Raw genomic sequence first — 16,121 nt, forward strand, 5'->3', positions numbered from 1 at the left:
CTAGGGGGTTGAATAGGACATTCTCCTAAAAGCCATTGTTCAAATCATTTTCTTCAAAAATTAGAGTTTTACATACAGATGTGTAATTAACAAATGCAAATTAAAGATAATGGAGGTTTCATATAAGTTATGATTGAATGAATATCATAGTGTTTACCTTTGGAATTGGTAAATTACGTTAGTCTCTTTTTAAAGGTTACTTGCAAGATCAACCAGGGAATCTCAGGACAACGCTTTTGTTTTCAAAGTGTATTGTAAGAGTTTTGAGTATTGTTGTTTTTAAACAAGGCGTTCGACACAATGTCGAACACTCTTAGAGTCGAAATTGGAGTTTTTTATGAATAATTGTGCAAAGTTCAAACAATGAGCAAGTAAAGAAAACAACAACATTTGAATTTAAATGACATAACATTAAAATTTGGTGAAAAGTGGGTGATTCAAGCATACATTGCCCTTGCTTGACTCATTTCGCTCGTCGCTTGGGTACTTTGAGTGTTAGCGTGTAGGCGTTTGTAAGTTGTGACCCCCCTAAACTATGTACAAATTTTCTTATTTATAGTATAGAAATATAACTACTTCATGGTGTTTTTCGACCCATAAGAACTCGATGTTCTCCATTCTAACTCCCACCCACGAAGACCCACGTTCTCTATTCATATTTCATTTCCCTCCAAAATCCTTACTTGCATAATTTGGGCCTTTGTTCAAACTTTGGGCCTTTGGCGTTGGTGGACCCAATGGACTATTAATACTTTGCTTCTTGGTCGACTAGGTATATGTTCGAGTCAAGTGTTCTATGCATCTAAAGGAATTCTTTAGATTTTCCTCTCTTGGTTGGGTTTTAGTCCTTGTCAAAAATCTTAGCCAACACATAGTTAACTTAGATCATCAGAAATTACAACAATTGAGAAAGATAATGTTGCTTACATAAACAATTCAACAATAAACACAATTTAATTTTTACATGAGGTTAAATTTTAATTTAATTAATCAAATGATCAATCTAACAAAAAAAATCTTATACAGTCCTGATCTTACCGGTTGATCAGAACCAGAAGGTGGGCCAAAAGCTTTGAGCACATTGTTGGCGATGAGGAGGAAGGGTGTACCTGCAAGACACTCTGATGCTAAAGTAAGTAGGAGCAAAAAATATGTTTGAATTTTTTAAGCTTTGAAATTGAATTACCTTACCCTCTCAAATGAAAGGGTTTATATAATTCCCCTAGCGCTTGGTCATTGGTCCATATTTGAGTCGGATCAAGGATCTAGGGCCAAAATATGTGACTGCCAGGAATCTAGGCGTAAAGGTAGGAATCCTGGATGACTACTTGTAACTAGTCGTTAGACGAAAAGAGATATACTTTTGGGTCGCAAAGGTGCCCAGCGAGCAGGTGACCATTTGTCCCCAACTGCGGGGTAGAATGGATATCTTGGCGCTGGCTCAGGTGGAGGTCTGGCCGAGGATAGTGATGGTCTTCTGTCCTTGGGCCAGATAAGGATGCATCCTTGACAGAGGGGCGGGAGGAAAGGAGCTTTCCTTTGCCCTCAGCTTGTTTAGCCAAGGCTATTGGGTCGTTCTGGATGCATAAGCAGATTAGGCCATGTCTAGCCGTTGGGTCAGTCCGAAATAAGTCATATTTTCCAGAAGGAATATCCAAATGACTTTGAAATATAAACATTTTATTTTGAAATAATCTTAAAGTTATGATATTTTTAACATATAATTTCCTCATATTTGAAAAATTAAACAAAATGATTTATATAGGTGTTTGAGATTGAGTACTAAAAATGAGTATAAAATGAGCAATGGATATGATTCAACTTGAATGGAGAAATGATTTAGATTGAGAAGTTGACGCTTAAATTGTGCATCTTTGATTCGAGTTAAGGAGGTCCTTGGTTTGAGTCACACAACCAAAAGCAAAAACTAAAAATTGAGTCTCATCCATGATTCGAATCAAGCTTTATGTGATTTGAGTCAACAATGTCATGATTCAAATCAAGCTTTACTGCAGTTTGAGTCAATAATGGGATGATTCAAATAAAGATTTTCATTGATTCGATTCAATAGAGTCATGACTTGAATCATGCTTTTTATGACTTGAATCAGACAGGAAGAGGAAAATTTTGAGGTTCCACATTCATTTATTAGTTTGAATCATGCATAACCTTGATTCGAATCACACTTCTAAAAATTAAATTTTTGAGAAATTTGAAGTGTAATACTGAACATAAAGCTTGTATGATATGAATAATGCATTCATGCGTTTCTTGACCCAAATAATTGATTAATTTAACTTAAACCATATTGCATCGACTTTTACCTAAGGGTTCGATTTAATGCATGTAAAAATAATATTTAATGCAAAGCATCATTTAATGCATTGCACTAAAATTCAAGGTATGCGCAAAACCTAACATAAAGGAGAGTCAATGATAAAACGTTATAAACGATAATATAGAAAACTAGAAAAGCAGCAATATTGAAGCCCTAAAATACATAGCAACTTCAAATGTAAATATCACCTCAAATTTATATAATAAAAAATTGAAACAAAATCGAAGGGTGGTTATGAGCTCATGGGTAGACAAATTTACCATCCATAATCATAATTCATAAGTACCAAGGGCAAGGCTTGATTAGGAGTCCATAATAAATTTCAATTGATTAAATTAAAATCAGCATTTTATCAATGTAGAATTTCTTGGCATATTGGTACACATGTTTTACTAATCTTTGGTGCAAGAGTTCAAACCATTGCAACCACTTTTTTGTAAAATAATAGAAATCAACGTTGTTGATACATTGTCCAATTGTTTAATAAACAACATATATAATCATTTAACTTTTATAATGTAAAGTTAAAAGTCCTTATACTTTGGAGTCCCTTTGTAGCGATTCTAGTTACACGAGCCCAAAATCGGACATGCGTAAAAATTGGAAGCCAAAATTCCCTTTTTGATCCCTTAAGTATACCCCTTGGTTTAATTTGGTCCCTCAGTTATTTTTTTGTGCCATTTTGGTCCTTTAAGTTTCAAAATGATTCAAATAAGTCTATTCCATCATGTTGCCTTAAACGTCCGTCTAATTTGTCTACCTGGAAGGTGAGTTGTCATGGTGTCACCTTCTTCTTTATATTAGGGTTGTTCTCCATTGCTTCCATCTCTTTCAATATTGTTGAGTTACAATCATTCATACTTTCCATCATTTCCACCATCCCACCATCGTTCTCCTCTTCTTCATACTTGTCGTTCCTGGATTCTCTACCATTTTTGTACGTTTTGTTCCATCAACGATGAAGGTCATCCATGGTTATGAGTTTTTGAAGGAGAGCAAATCTGAAAGTGGTGATTCGTGTGTTCTTAGTAGGGCACGAGCTATTCCAAATGGTCATTGTGGAGATGAGGTTGTGCTTCGTAGGACAAACACTGAGAAGAATTTCGGAAAGAAATTTCGGGGTTGTCACAATTATAAGGTAAGCCCTAATTTTTTGTTAGTATGTTAAACTACGGTAAAGTGCATGTGGTGTTGATCCAAATTTGTTTGTTGCAGGGGTCACTGCAAAGAGGATGTGGTTTTTTCAAGTGGTTCCATGAGGAATTTTCAGAAGACAAATATCAAGATTTGTTGAATAAATTGGAAAGCTTGTCAAAGGATTTTAAGAAAATGAAGATTAGAAATGAAGAATTATGGAATACTGGGACTAAAATTCAAGTTCAATTGAACAAGACGTACAAGTGGAAGATTATATGTTTTGCAATGTTATGTGTCTGGTTTTGTAGGATGTTTTAGGAGTGGCTATTAGTTATTTGAATCTGTATTTGTAACACAGTATATGAATGAAATGAGTATTATCTTTTGGCATATTTTTTGCTAGCAACATATAATTTAATTGCCTATTTGGTTTATAAATATTTGGCTCAAAGAGATATGAATATGACACAACAAATCTAGTACAACAAATCAGACTAACACAAACTGACATTAATTGATAATGTTGATAGACATAGGGACATTTCCACATTGTTCCAAAATGCATTTGACATGTTACATAGACATGTTCAAAATGACTTCAAAATACTGTAGGATGTTTACCAAAAACAAAATTATTCAAAATGACTTCAACAAACATTACAAAAACCATAAACTAAATTGTTCAGAATGACTTCAAAATATAGTACAGAGACTAATTAAGACTAGGTGACCTTCATTGATGAGAGCCTCTTTGTTGGTGCAATCCTTCTGGTTGTAGGGCCAATCACATTCTTTGAAGTAGATAATCTTGTTGTTGGTCCTAGTGCTACAAATGGCCTTCTTACACCAAGCTTTTGTGACTTTCCAATTGCTTTTGCATTTTCCCTTAAGCATTGTCCTGTTATAACCTTTCCTCTAGAAGATTAGGCTGCACTCATGTAAGCATGTGTTGTTGAGGTCTGAGTTGCAGCCACCTGGGTAAGTGTTCCCTGACTTGCATTGGCTTGAGTTGTAGAACAATTAGTAGTTGTGGCCTGACTTGAATTGGCTTGATATGTAGAAGCATTAGTAGCTATGGCCTGACTTGGTTGAGAGGTTGGTGTGACCTTGCAGGTTAACTTGTTATGGCCAACTTTTTTGCACCTGGAGCACTTGATAATAAAACCTGTCCTTCTCATTTTTTCGTCACTCCCATCAATATCCCCTTGCTCAATATTTCTCCTTTTCTTTGGTCTACCGATCATCTTCCTATACTTAGGTGGCTGCACATCTGAATATGGAGTCTTGACCCACAAATTAGATCCATTCACCGGGTACAGAACATGCATCTATACTGCCTTATATGTAGAGACCCTATAGTATTCAAGAATGTAATAATCAACTTTAAAATTCCTACTCTTCATGGATGTCTTTGCATGGACACGTGGTAGACCTATTAGATCCCATCTTTTGCAGGAGCAATGCAAATCCTTCAAATTCATAGTGAATGTTTCAGCTAGGTTTTCCAAATGCCTCACTTCAAGCATATGCTCATCTGGCATTCTACAATAACAATAGATTCAATTAATAACACTACTAACCAATACTATATATAACAGTTACTAAAATTGCTACAGGTTTACATACCTGACAAGCTATACAATTATATACAACACATGAATAATGTATAAGAATAAAAAGTTTTTTTAGCTACAAGAGTAGCTTTGTATGTACATTCTATCAAGTTCTACATACATTCCATATTTGTGATATTTGAAACGGGAATAATAAAATTATTAATTAAAATATTGAAAATGGGAAAATAACAATTACGAAGACATCAAAAATATAATCATTACACCAAAAAAAATAAATAACAATTAAAATTCACAATATTATTAATAATAAAATATAATTATTGGTAATAAATTTTAATTTTTTTTTACAGAAAATAAATGATATTCATTCATTCAAATCGATAGAGTACATCGTTGCAATACAAATTCAAAATCGCCAAAAACAAAAAGGATGAATATGCGAATAAATCCACAGCATCCATGTTAATAGCATAAAACGGCAAATTGCATATGCCTACAAATATTAATGTATTGACTGTATTGAGATGTCCAAAATATTCATGCTTCCGGATGTATAGCGTTGATGGCACCAAAGTCATTGATTTATGTAACCGCACGAAGACAGATGGCATCCTCGGATTTTCTACGGGCAACGTGGTATTAGATTAGCGTAGGACCGTTAGGGTCGAAACTAGTATAAATAAGGGTCTTAATGTTAGGATTCCGTGTGTTCATTTTGTACAAATTACTCACATATTGCTCAAGTATCAAGTGTTAAGAGAACGAGTTTCGTTGAGAAATGTACGTATGACACCACCATCAATTTAAATACATTTGCATTTTCCTTTATTCAAGTATCTTTTGATATTATTGCATTTCGTTTACTTCCTGCCATTTACATTCCTGCACTCTTTGTTTTCGTTCTATTTGATTTCGAAGCATTTAAGTTTCTGTACTTTAAGATTCTTGCACTTTACAGTTTTGTCTTATATCTTATCTTTATTTTATCTTTCGCTGATGTTGTATTTACGTGTATAACAAGGTGATTGTTAATCTTTATTTCTTTGATTAAACATTTCTTATTTCGAGACAAGCCAATCATAGACATGATTCGAACTATCATGAATAACAACCTTTTTGACTATGTCCTAAGATCAATCTAGTCGATCCTGCGAGTAACCAAATCATATTTATTATAGTTTGGAAGACTAGCCGTTGTTTACCGGAAATCACCGTAAACAAATTGGCACGCCCAGTGGGACAGTGTCAAACATATTGTTATTAATTGATTGTTTTTGTTTTCTCTAGAAAATATCAAGACCTTGTATGAACCTTAGGAACGGTAAATTAACCAACAGTGCACAGCCGATTCTTAAACGAAGGTACAACAAGAAAATGGTCAATATGGCCAGTGCAAGGGGAGATCAAGATCCCCCACAAGGGTCAGGAACGGTGGCTGCAAGTTCTACATATGTTTCGACTTCTGCTCCAGAAACCCAGGCTATACCGGTTTCGACGGAATCTGATCCTATAGGCAATTCCCAGGCGATACCTGAAAATACTACAGGGACGACAGAAACGCTCCCAGTTTCGAGTTCGACTTCTATTCCTTCATTAACAGGTACAAGCGAGATACCGCATTTCGCAACTAATACCATAAATCAGATGTTTACCCAAGACCACCACCTGCCTCAGAGATGTGGAGATCCAATTTCCAATACAGAATGCCACATTCATACATGACAGGATTAGGAGGAGCGGGGCCTACATACACTACAACTAACCCAACAACGTTTTCGCCTAATGTTGGTTCGATAGGTCGAAGCGGGCAAAATACGAGTTTCTCTGCCCAAGTACCCCCTTTACCACAAGTAGTCAAGCAGCATTTCGACAGGAAATGGATGCAAGTAACCATGATATGTTAGTAAATCTCGCTAAAGAATTGGGGTCCATTTTGAATCTGTTAGCAACAAACATTGCTAGAACTAACCACGATAATGTGGAAACTTTCCAAAAAATATCATCTCAAATGAATCGAATGGCGGATTTTTTAGGGGTTCCACAAAATAGACGAAGGAACAACCAATCAACTTATCAGGAGGGGCAACCCATTCTAGAACAAGTTAGACCCCCAGTACCGCCACCTAGGCCAACATCAGTCGAACAAAATCGAGTCGAACAAAACCAAGTGATAGACTTAGAAGCTCGAAGTCAAACGACTAACGTTGGCCAACAAGCAGTTACCCAACTACAACCTAATTTAGTGGTGGTAAGAAGAAACGAACATCCTAATGAAGTGGTGCATAGGGTTAGGAGAGACAATCTGGCAACAGAGAACAACCTCACTGCCATGATCGAGAGAATAATGGCTAACAATGGCCTTAATACCGGGCTTTGACGCCCAAACTACACATCCCCAATAGCAGAATATATTATGCAAACGGAATTGCCAAGGGGTACCTAAGTACCAAAATTTACTAAGTTTTCAGGGGACACCAATGAATCTACCGTGGAGCACATAGCCAGATACCTGACGGAAGCAGGGGATCTAGCAGGGAACGAAGACTTAAGGATTAAATACTTCCCCAGTTCGCTGACAAAAAATGCTTTTGTTTGGTTCACTATGTTGCCCCCAAATTCCATAGATGCATGGGCACACTTGGAGAGATTATTCCATGAACAATTTTACATGGGTCAAACCAAGATAAGCTTGAAAGAATTGGCTAGCATCAAGAGGAAATTCACAGAGTCTATAGATGATTACTTGAACAGGTTCCGTTTGTTGAAATCAAGATGCTTCACGACTGTCCCAAAACATGAATTAGTTGAAATGGCTGCAGGTGGCCTAGATTATTCAATTAGAAAGAAACTGGATACTTAATACCTGAGAGATATGGCCCAATTGGCAGACAGGATTCGACAAGTCGAACGGTTAAAAGCAGAAAAGGCCAGAGCAAGTAAGAGTTATAAGAAGGAGAGAGTAGCATACGTCGAAGCAGACGACAGTGATGGCGAACCTTTCGAAGATTCATACGACATGGAAGAGGTCGAAATAGATCTTGCTGAGTTAAAAGAAGTGCCACCTTATTCTTGCAAATTGCTTACCCCTTCTAATGGAAAGAATCCAGTAGAGAATGACAAAAGCGATAGGTTTCCTAAGAAAACTTATACATTTGACGTCACTAAATGTGACGAAATATTTGACTTATTAGTGAAAGATGGCCAAATGATAGTACCTCCCAACTCAAAAATTCCTCTGTTGGAACAACGGAAGAAGCGAGGTTTTTGCAAATATCACGGTTTTTTAGGCCATGAAACTTCACAATGTTTTCTTTTCAGGGATTTAATTCAGAATGCTATCAAGGATGGACGTCTGAAATTTGCTGACAAAAACAAGAACCCTATGAAGGTTGATACAGACCCTTTGAATGTGGCTGACACTAACTTGTGTGAACCATTTGACGTCAACATGGTGGAAGTATCTGAAGTTGATGCTGCTGAATCGGAGATAATTGCAGGTGGAAAGCAGGCTACTGAAGGCCTAAATGCCAATTCGATCTTCAATACTGATGTTGAAGGATCCTTTGATGCTGAAATGATTGAAGATCTGAAAGGAAAAACAAGTGAGGCCACTGAAGACCTCACAGTAAAGCTTCAGCAAATACGAATTTCTGAGGCTCCTCCGGCAGGTGTTAACATGGTCAATGTTAGACGCCCTTTATCTGAAATTGAAGAACTAGAAAAATGGCTGATAAGGGAGAAAGGAAACATTGAAATCCCGCCAAGGGGGAACAGTCTGAAGGATTATCTCTGGGATTGCCATGTGAAAAATGGTGGAAAAAGGCTGATGTGCCCAAGATGTTCAGTTATGTTAAATCGAAGGGTTCAAGCCAACTTCGAGAGGGCCCTACGAGAAAGAATGGAGCAGCCTTGGAGAGGAGGAAATTTGTTGCTAAAAGTATACCCAAGGTCTGAAGAAAGTTTGGTTGGCTTTTTAGTCAGATGTCACAACGACAACTCTGAAGTTGCACTGTGCCCTAGATGTGGTGCAGTCTATGACGAACTACTAGCAAGATCATTCGAAAGGGTGTATCTCTACATGGGTCGGGAGACTCAGGGACTTCGTCCTAATTTGTTTACGTTCGACAACTGGACCCCTGCGAAGAGGCCTGACAGCCCACACCCTAGAGCTCGAAGGGTCACCTTCAAAGTCCCTGCAGACATACCCAGAGATAGATGGATGCAAGCTGGTGCCAGAACCAACAAATGGCGAAGTTGGGACCAAGGAGGAAGAACTGCAGTGGCATATAGGAAGCAATTCCAGGCTTTCAATCGAGAGATGTACAGGTTGGAAAACTACAAAGGCAAGAATCCTATGTCCAGATCCCAATGGAGAAGGCACCAGAGGATGAAGAAGGCCCAAAGGGAATACAAACCAAGGGAGACTGGAGAATCAAGTAGCAATCATATCCCAATCCAGGGGGCAAGGACAAGTAAACCTCCAGTGGAGCGTAAGTTGTTCGATTCTGAAAATGAGAAAGAAGAAGAAAAGATGCATTCCAGCCCTTGGAAGGAAGACGATAGGCTGACGAATGACTTCGACTCAGACGGAGTATCGTCTATTAATCTCAATTGCAATGTTGTGTCAGTACTCCCTCATGAGTTTAAGCAAGAAACTGAAGTTGAAGATTGTGAGGAAGCTGATGAGGAAGAGATGGCAAGACACAGACCTGTGTGTTATTATATGCTGAACAATGGGGCAGTCGAAGAGCAGAACGCTTTCTTCGAAAGGCCTGATGAAGGTATGAGGAATCATTTGAAACCACTCTACATAAGAGCCAAGATTGAAAATGTTGGCATTAACAAAGTGTTAGTAGATGGGGGAGCAGCAGTGAACCTAATGCCCCAATATATGCTGAAGAGAATTGGTATGTTTGATACTGATATAAGACCACATAATATGGTTCTGTCCAACTATGAAGGCAAGATAGGGCAAACTTTAGGAGTAATTCAAGTGAATTTAACTGTGGGTTCCGTCACTAGGCCAACAATGTTATGGTGATACCAACAAAAGCTAATTACAATCTTTTGCTTGGAAGAGAGTGGATCCATGGAGTGGCGGCTGTGCCTTCGACGATGCATCAAAGACTAACCATTTGGAGAGAAGATGGCATAGTAGAGAACATCGAAGGAGATCAAAGTTACTACATGGCTGAAGTCAATCAGGTCAATAAAACTAGTTTCGACAGGAATCTGGCGAACATAGGACCTTGTCATGCTGCTGAAGACATATACACTCCAAACCGAAATGCTTTGTACTATTTGTCTTTACATCCTAATGGATTCTAATGGAATAGAGAGATAATGGATGGTCCAGAAGATATCCCACCAGCGGAGCATTCACCACCAATACGGCCAACAGGCTGGGATGATGACGTTGTCGATGTCTGAGTCATCCTTCTTCGAAAAGATTTCGGCTTATATAGCCGAGAACAAAAGAAAAACGGCTCTTGAAGCTGAATTATCAAACATGATGGTTAGCGTAGTTCCAAGAAAGGAAGAAACGACAGATTCAGGGATACACATGATCCCTCAATCCCTTGAAGATCCAGGTCAAGACGAAGTGATCTCAGGAGAAGGATCGAGTCAAAGATTAGACGCAATCTACGACGAAGAGCCTTTGGGATTCGAGAAAGACCCAATGGGGGAAAATATCAAAATGTTAGCCCAAGATCCACTCGAAGAAGTAAATCTCGGAGATGGAGATCAGAAGAGGGTAACATATATCAGTGCGAAACTGGCGCCAACGCTGAAGGCAAAAGTCATCGCGTTGTTGAAGGAGAACAAAGATTGCTTTGCATGGGACTACGACGAGATGCCTGGTCTAGGGCGAGATTTGGTCGAATTAAAGTTGCCAATAAAGGAAGGAAAAAAGCCCATCAAGCAAACTCCTAGGAGGTTCGCACCAGAAATTCATTCGAAGATCAAAGCAGAGGTCGAAAGACTTCTACGATGCAAGTTAATCAAAACCACGAGGTATGTTTAATGGATTGCTAATATTGTACCGGTTATTAAAAAGAATGGTTCATTAAGAGTATGCATAGATTTTCGTGATCTTAATGCAGCAACGCCTAAAGATGAATATCCCATGCCTGTGGCAGAAATGTTAGTAGATTCAGCCGCAGGCTTCGAATACCTAAGTATGTTGGATGGATATTCTGGGTATAACCAAATCTTCATTGCAGAAGAAGATGTGTCTAAAACAGCTTTTCGCTGCCCAGGGGCCATAGGCACCTATGAATGGGTTGTAATGCCTTTTGGTCTAAAAAATGTTGGGGCAACTTATCAAAGAGCAATGAATTCTATATTCCATGATTTCATAGAAACTTTTATGCAAGTATACATAGATGACATTGTGGTGAAATCTGTTTTAGATAACAGTCATCTTGACCATCTGAGCCAATCGTTCGAAAGAATGAGAAAACATGGCTTGAAGATGAACCCCCTTAAATGTGCTTTCTTTGTGCAGGCTGGAGATTTCCTGGGCTTCGTGGTCCACAAAAAGGGAATAGAAATTAATCAAAATAAAACAAAGGCTATTATGGAAACGAAGCCTCCATCCACGAAGAAAGAATTACAGTCTTTACCGAGAAAGATAAACTTCTTGAGAAGATTCATTTCCAACTTGAGTGGACGCATGCAAGAATTCTCTCCCCTACTTCGAATGAAGCAAGGAAAGTTCGAATGGAGTGCTGAACATCAAGAAGCTTTCGAGAAGATAAAGCAATACTTGATGCATCCACCAATCTTATCTCCCCCAAATGGGAAGAAACACATGCGCCTGTATATTTCAGCGTCAGATAATACAATAGGTAGCATGTTAGCTCAAGAAGATGATAATGGCATCGAAAGAGCCATTTATTACTTAAGTAGGGTACTCAATGATGCAGAGACTAGGTATAGTGCAATAGAGAAACTCTGCCTCTGTTTATATTTCTCTTGTATCAAACTAAAGTATTATATAAAGCCAGTTGATGTTTATGTTTCGTCTCATTGTGATATGATTAAACACATGCTATCAAAGCCTATATTGCACATTCGAATTGGCAAATGGGCGTTGGCCCTCATTGAGTACTCTTTGATATTTCAACCCCTTAAAGCAATGAAAGGTCAAATTGTATCAGACTTCATTGTTGACCATGCAGTGGTCGAAAACCCCCAACAATACGTAGAATTAAAGCCTTGGAAGCTATACTTCGATGGTTCAACCCATAAAGAAGGGACTGGCGTTGGAATACTAATAATTTCTCCTGATGGAATTCCAACAAAGCTCAAGTATAAGATTGAAGGTCCCTTATGCTCCAACAATGAAGCTGAATACGAAGCATTGATTGCTAGACTTGAGGCTTTGTTAGAATTGGAGGCAACCAGAGTCGAAATTAAAGGAGACTCTGAACTAGTGATTAAGCAGTTGAAGAAAGAATACAAGTGTATCAAAGAAAATCTGATCATGTATTTTGTCATAGCAAATAGGCTGCTCAAAAAATTCGAGTATGTGGATCTAAATCACGTCTCCAAGTTAAAAAATCAAGAAGCGAATGATTTGGCACAGTTAGCTTCAGGATACAGGGTATCAAAAGAGAAACTAGAAGAACTGATCGAAGTAAGAGGCAAGGCAATGGCTACCAGGCTCTCCCCAAGTGACTTGGAGAACTCACAATTAGGTTTTGCCAACAAGCAAGAGTTTGAAGTTTTGAATGTAGACACTTTGGCAGACACATACTGGACAAGTCCAATTGTGAATTATTTGAAAGATCCTTCGACAGACACGGATAGAAAGGTAAAATATCGAGCCTTATCATACTTCTTAATGGGAAATGAATTGTTTAAGAAAACCCCCGAAGGAGTTTTATTAAAATGTCTGGGCGAAGCGGAAGCGTATTTGGCTCTTTCAAATGTGCATAGCAGTGCATGTGGTGCACACCAAGTAGGACACAAAATGAAATGGCTTTTATTTCGTTATGGAATGTATTGGCCCTCTATGTTGAAAGAGTGCATAGAGTTTGCAAAAGGTTGTCAAGAATGTCAAGAGCATGCAGGTATTCAACATGCCCCTGCAAATGAGTTAAGTTCAATAATAAAACCATGGCCTTTCAGAGGTTGGGCATTAGACTTAATTGGAGAAATTCACCCCAAGTCTTCTAGAGGTCAAAGGTACATTTTGGTAGGAATAGACTACTTCACAAAATGGGTCGAAGCGATACCACTTGCGAATGTGGATCAGGAGGCTGTAATTGAGTTTATTAAAAAACACATCATATACAGATTCGGAATCCCAGAAAGTATAACCACAGATCAAGGATCAGTGTTCACTGGGCGAAAGATGCAAGACTTCGCCAAAGAAATGGGGTTCAAATTATTTACCTCTACGCCTTACCTTGCTCAGGCAAATGGACAAGTCGAAGCAGCAAATAAAATAATAATTGGTCTCATAAAGAAACATGTAGGGAAAAAACCCAAGAACTGGCATAAGACTCTGGACCAAGCGCTTTGGGCTTGTCGAACATCGCCAAAAGAAGCTACAAACACAACGCCTTTCCAATTAACGTTTGGACATGATGCAGTACTCCCAGTCGAAATTTACTTGCAATCAGTCAGAATCCAAAGGCAAGCAGAAATTCCTCCAAACACTCACTGGGAATTGATGATGAATGAATTAGTAGATTTGGACGAAGACAGACTTCGAGCATTGGAGATGATAAAAAGACAGAAAGAAAGAGTGTCTAGAGCATACAATAAAAAGGTGAAAGGTAAAACATTTATTAGTAATGACTTAGTTTGGAAAGCTATTTTACCTATAGATCGAAAGAATCAAGCACTTGGTAAATGGTCCCCACATTGGGAGGGACCCTTTCGAATCTTGAAAGTGTTTTCAAATAACGCTTACGAAATAGAAGAATTGGCAGAAGATCGTAGGATTTTAAGGGTAAATGGGAAGTATCTGAAAAGATACAAACCAAGCATGCATGAAGTAAAGATTCTTGCAAAAACATAGATATTCGAGGTACGTTGCGTAGGCCAAAATGGTGGAACTAACACCAAAATGGCTGTATGTTCAAACAAACATGCATGGTAAGTACAGTAAGAAGACCAAAGAAACGTCAAAACATTTTTTCATTAATACCAAAGGAGTACATGCGTTACAGAGAAGTTGGTTCCCAAAAAACATTGAAGATTACAAAATGCAAAACATAAAGCCTAAAACAACCCAACTCCTAGTTGATCCTTTGATCTAAACCCTCTAGAGACAGCAGGGGCAAGCTTTCCGCCTCGAACATGTCCAAAGATCCAGATCTGGGCATCCTTCTCACTATCCCTTTCTTAAGGAACATGTAAGATAAGAGTCTTCCATATGGAAGGCATGTTACTACGCCTTGTCGAGCAGCAGCCATGGAAACTGCTTCAACAAGTCCTTCGAAGATCATCAGAGGAAAGTTGATTTTCTTCCCACGGAGGGCACAGAGTATAAACTCTAAATCCTCCACCATGATGCTATTTTGATCATGGTTTCATGGACGAAAGTTGCCCACGAGGAGTTGATGCCAAACCCTGATGACCTTGGCGCTGAAAGGATCATTATCCATAAGAGTCCTCAATATAAGATGAGTGGTCATGTTGAAGGTATTGTCGTCAAAAGTCTCCCTAGAGTTGTTGCATCTCAGCAGGTTGGAGATGGTGGAGGGAGTGATAGTGATATGGGCCCTTCGAACCTCAGAAACGATAGTGGTTCTGCCGTCTGGATCTATGCGCAGAGACGCAAACATCCAAAAGTCCGCTAACATATTGGGATAAACAGATCCCTCCATCATTTCATAGTAAGACTCAAGATCTTGATTAGCAAAAAGGGCGCTAAGACTTATGAAGTTTTCATCAAGCTCTTCTTCAGAAAGTTTGAATTCTTTCTTAATGCAAGCCCTGATGTTAGCATGAGTTAGGGGTAGTGCCATTTGGAGAAGAAGAGTTGGAAAAGGTTTTGTCTGATTCTGTGTTTGAGAGAATGCAAGAAGGAACGAAGTTTTGGGACAAAGAGTTTGAAGAAAGTGTGAAGGAAAAAGTGGAATTCCAACCCTTTATATAGAATAAGATGACAATAGAGGAACGGTTTGTTTTAATGATTGATTGGACTGCGTTTGGTATTCCAAAGAGAAGTTATGGCTTCCGCCGTTTCCCGCCCTTGGAAGTTGAAATATAATCATGATGAGAACTGATGCACACACGTCTCAAAGAGACGTTTTGGAAAAGGTGACGTCAGCTTTCAATGATGGTTACGGCTAAGGGTAGTAGAAACGTCAAGTCTAGGCTCAAAGGGCTGCGAAGGATAATCATGTCACGTGGTTACATTTATTAAAATTACTGTGACAGTGGAAAAAGTATATTTTGGCAAGTTTTAGAGAATTGCTAAGATATTGCTTATGATAATTGCAAAATAAAATATGTGGGGAGATTGAAAGATAAAGTTGCACATACATATATATATATATTCTTGGAGAAATTTGATTACAGAACAAGATAAGTACGCAGCACAAAAAAGAGTACAAGGTTCGAGGCAACTAATTAAAATCTTTGGGAAGGTTATCTTTTATCTTCGAGTACTGGATCTCCCATAAGGACATATGACGTTTGATCAATGCCTGTTGTCTTTTCAGTTCTTCGATCTCTGGCACTAGCTGTTGTGCCGTCTCGAAGTATCGAATCCCTGACTGCGCCACTTCAGTTAATTCATCTTGATTGGTTTTTCGGATTTCTACCTGACGAGACTGGGCACCCTTTATCTTCCCTTTGAGTTGCTCAATTTCTTTCTTCCAGGCTTTGATATTTGTCTCACACTCTTCATATTCCCGTTGGTTCTTCGAACGCTCGAGCTTAAGGGTTTCAACCTTCTTCGTTGCATCGTTAGCAGCTTCCCATGAAGAACTGTGAGAAGTCATTTTTGCTGTGAGCTGTCCGTCAATATCCCGTTTTCGAAGGAGATTAGATTGGAGTTGCTCAATCAGAGAACTCAATAAGACAATTACTTCTGAGATTTCCAC

This window comes from Vicia villosa, linkage group LG2 (genome assembly GCF_029867415.1).
Source record: "Vicia villosa cultivar HV-30 ecotype Madison, WI linkage group LG2, Vvil1.0, whole genome shotgun sequence".
Classification (NCBI taxonomy): Eukaryota; Viridiplantae; Streptophyta; class Magnoliopsida; order Fabales; family Fabaceae; genus Vicia; species Vicia villosa.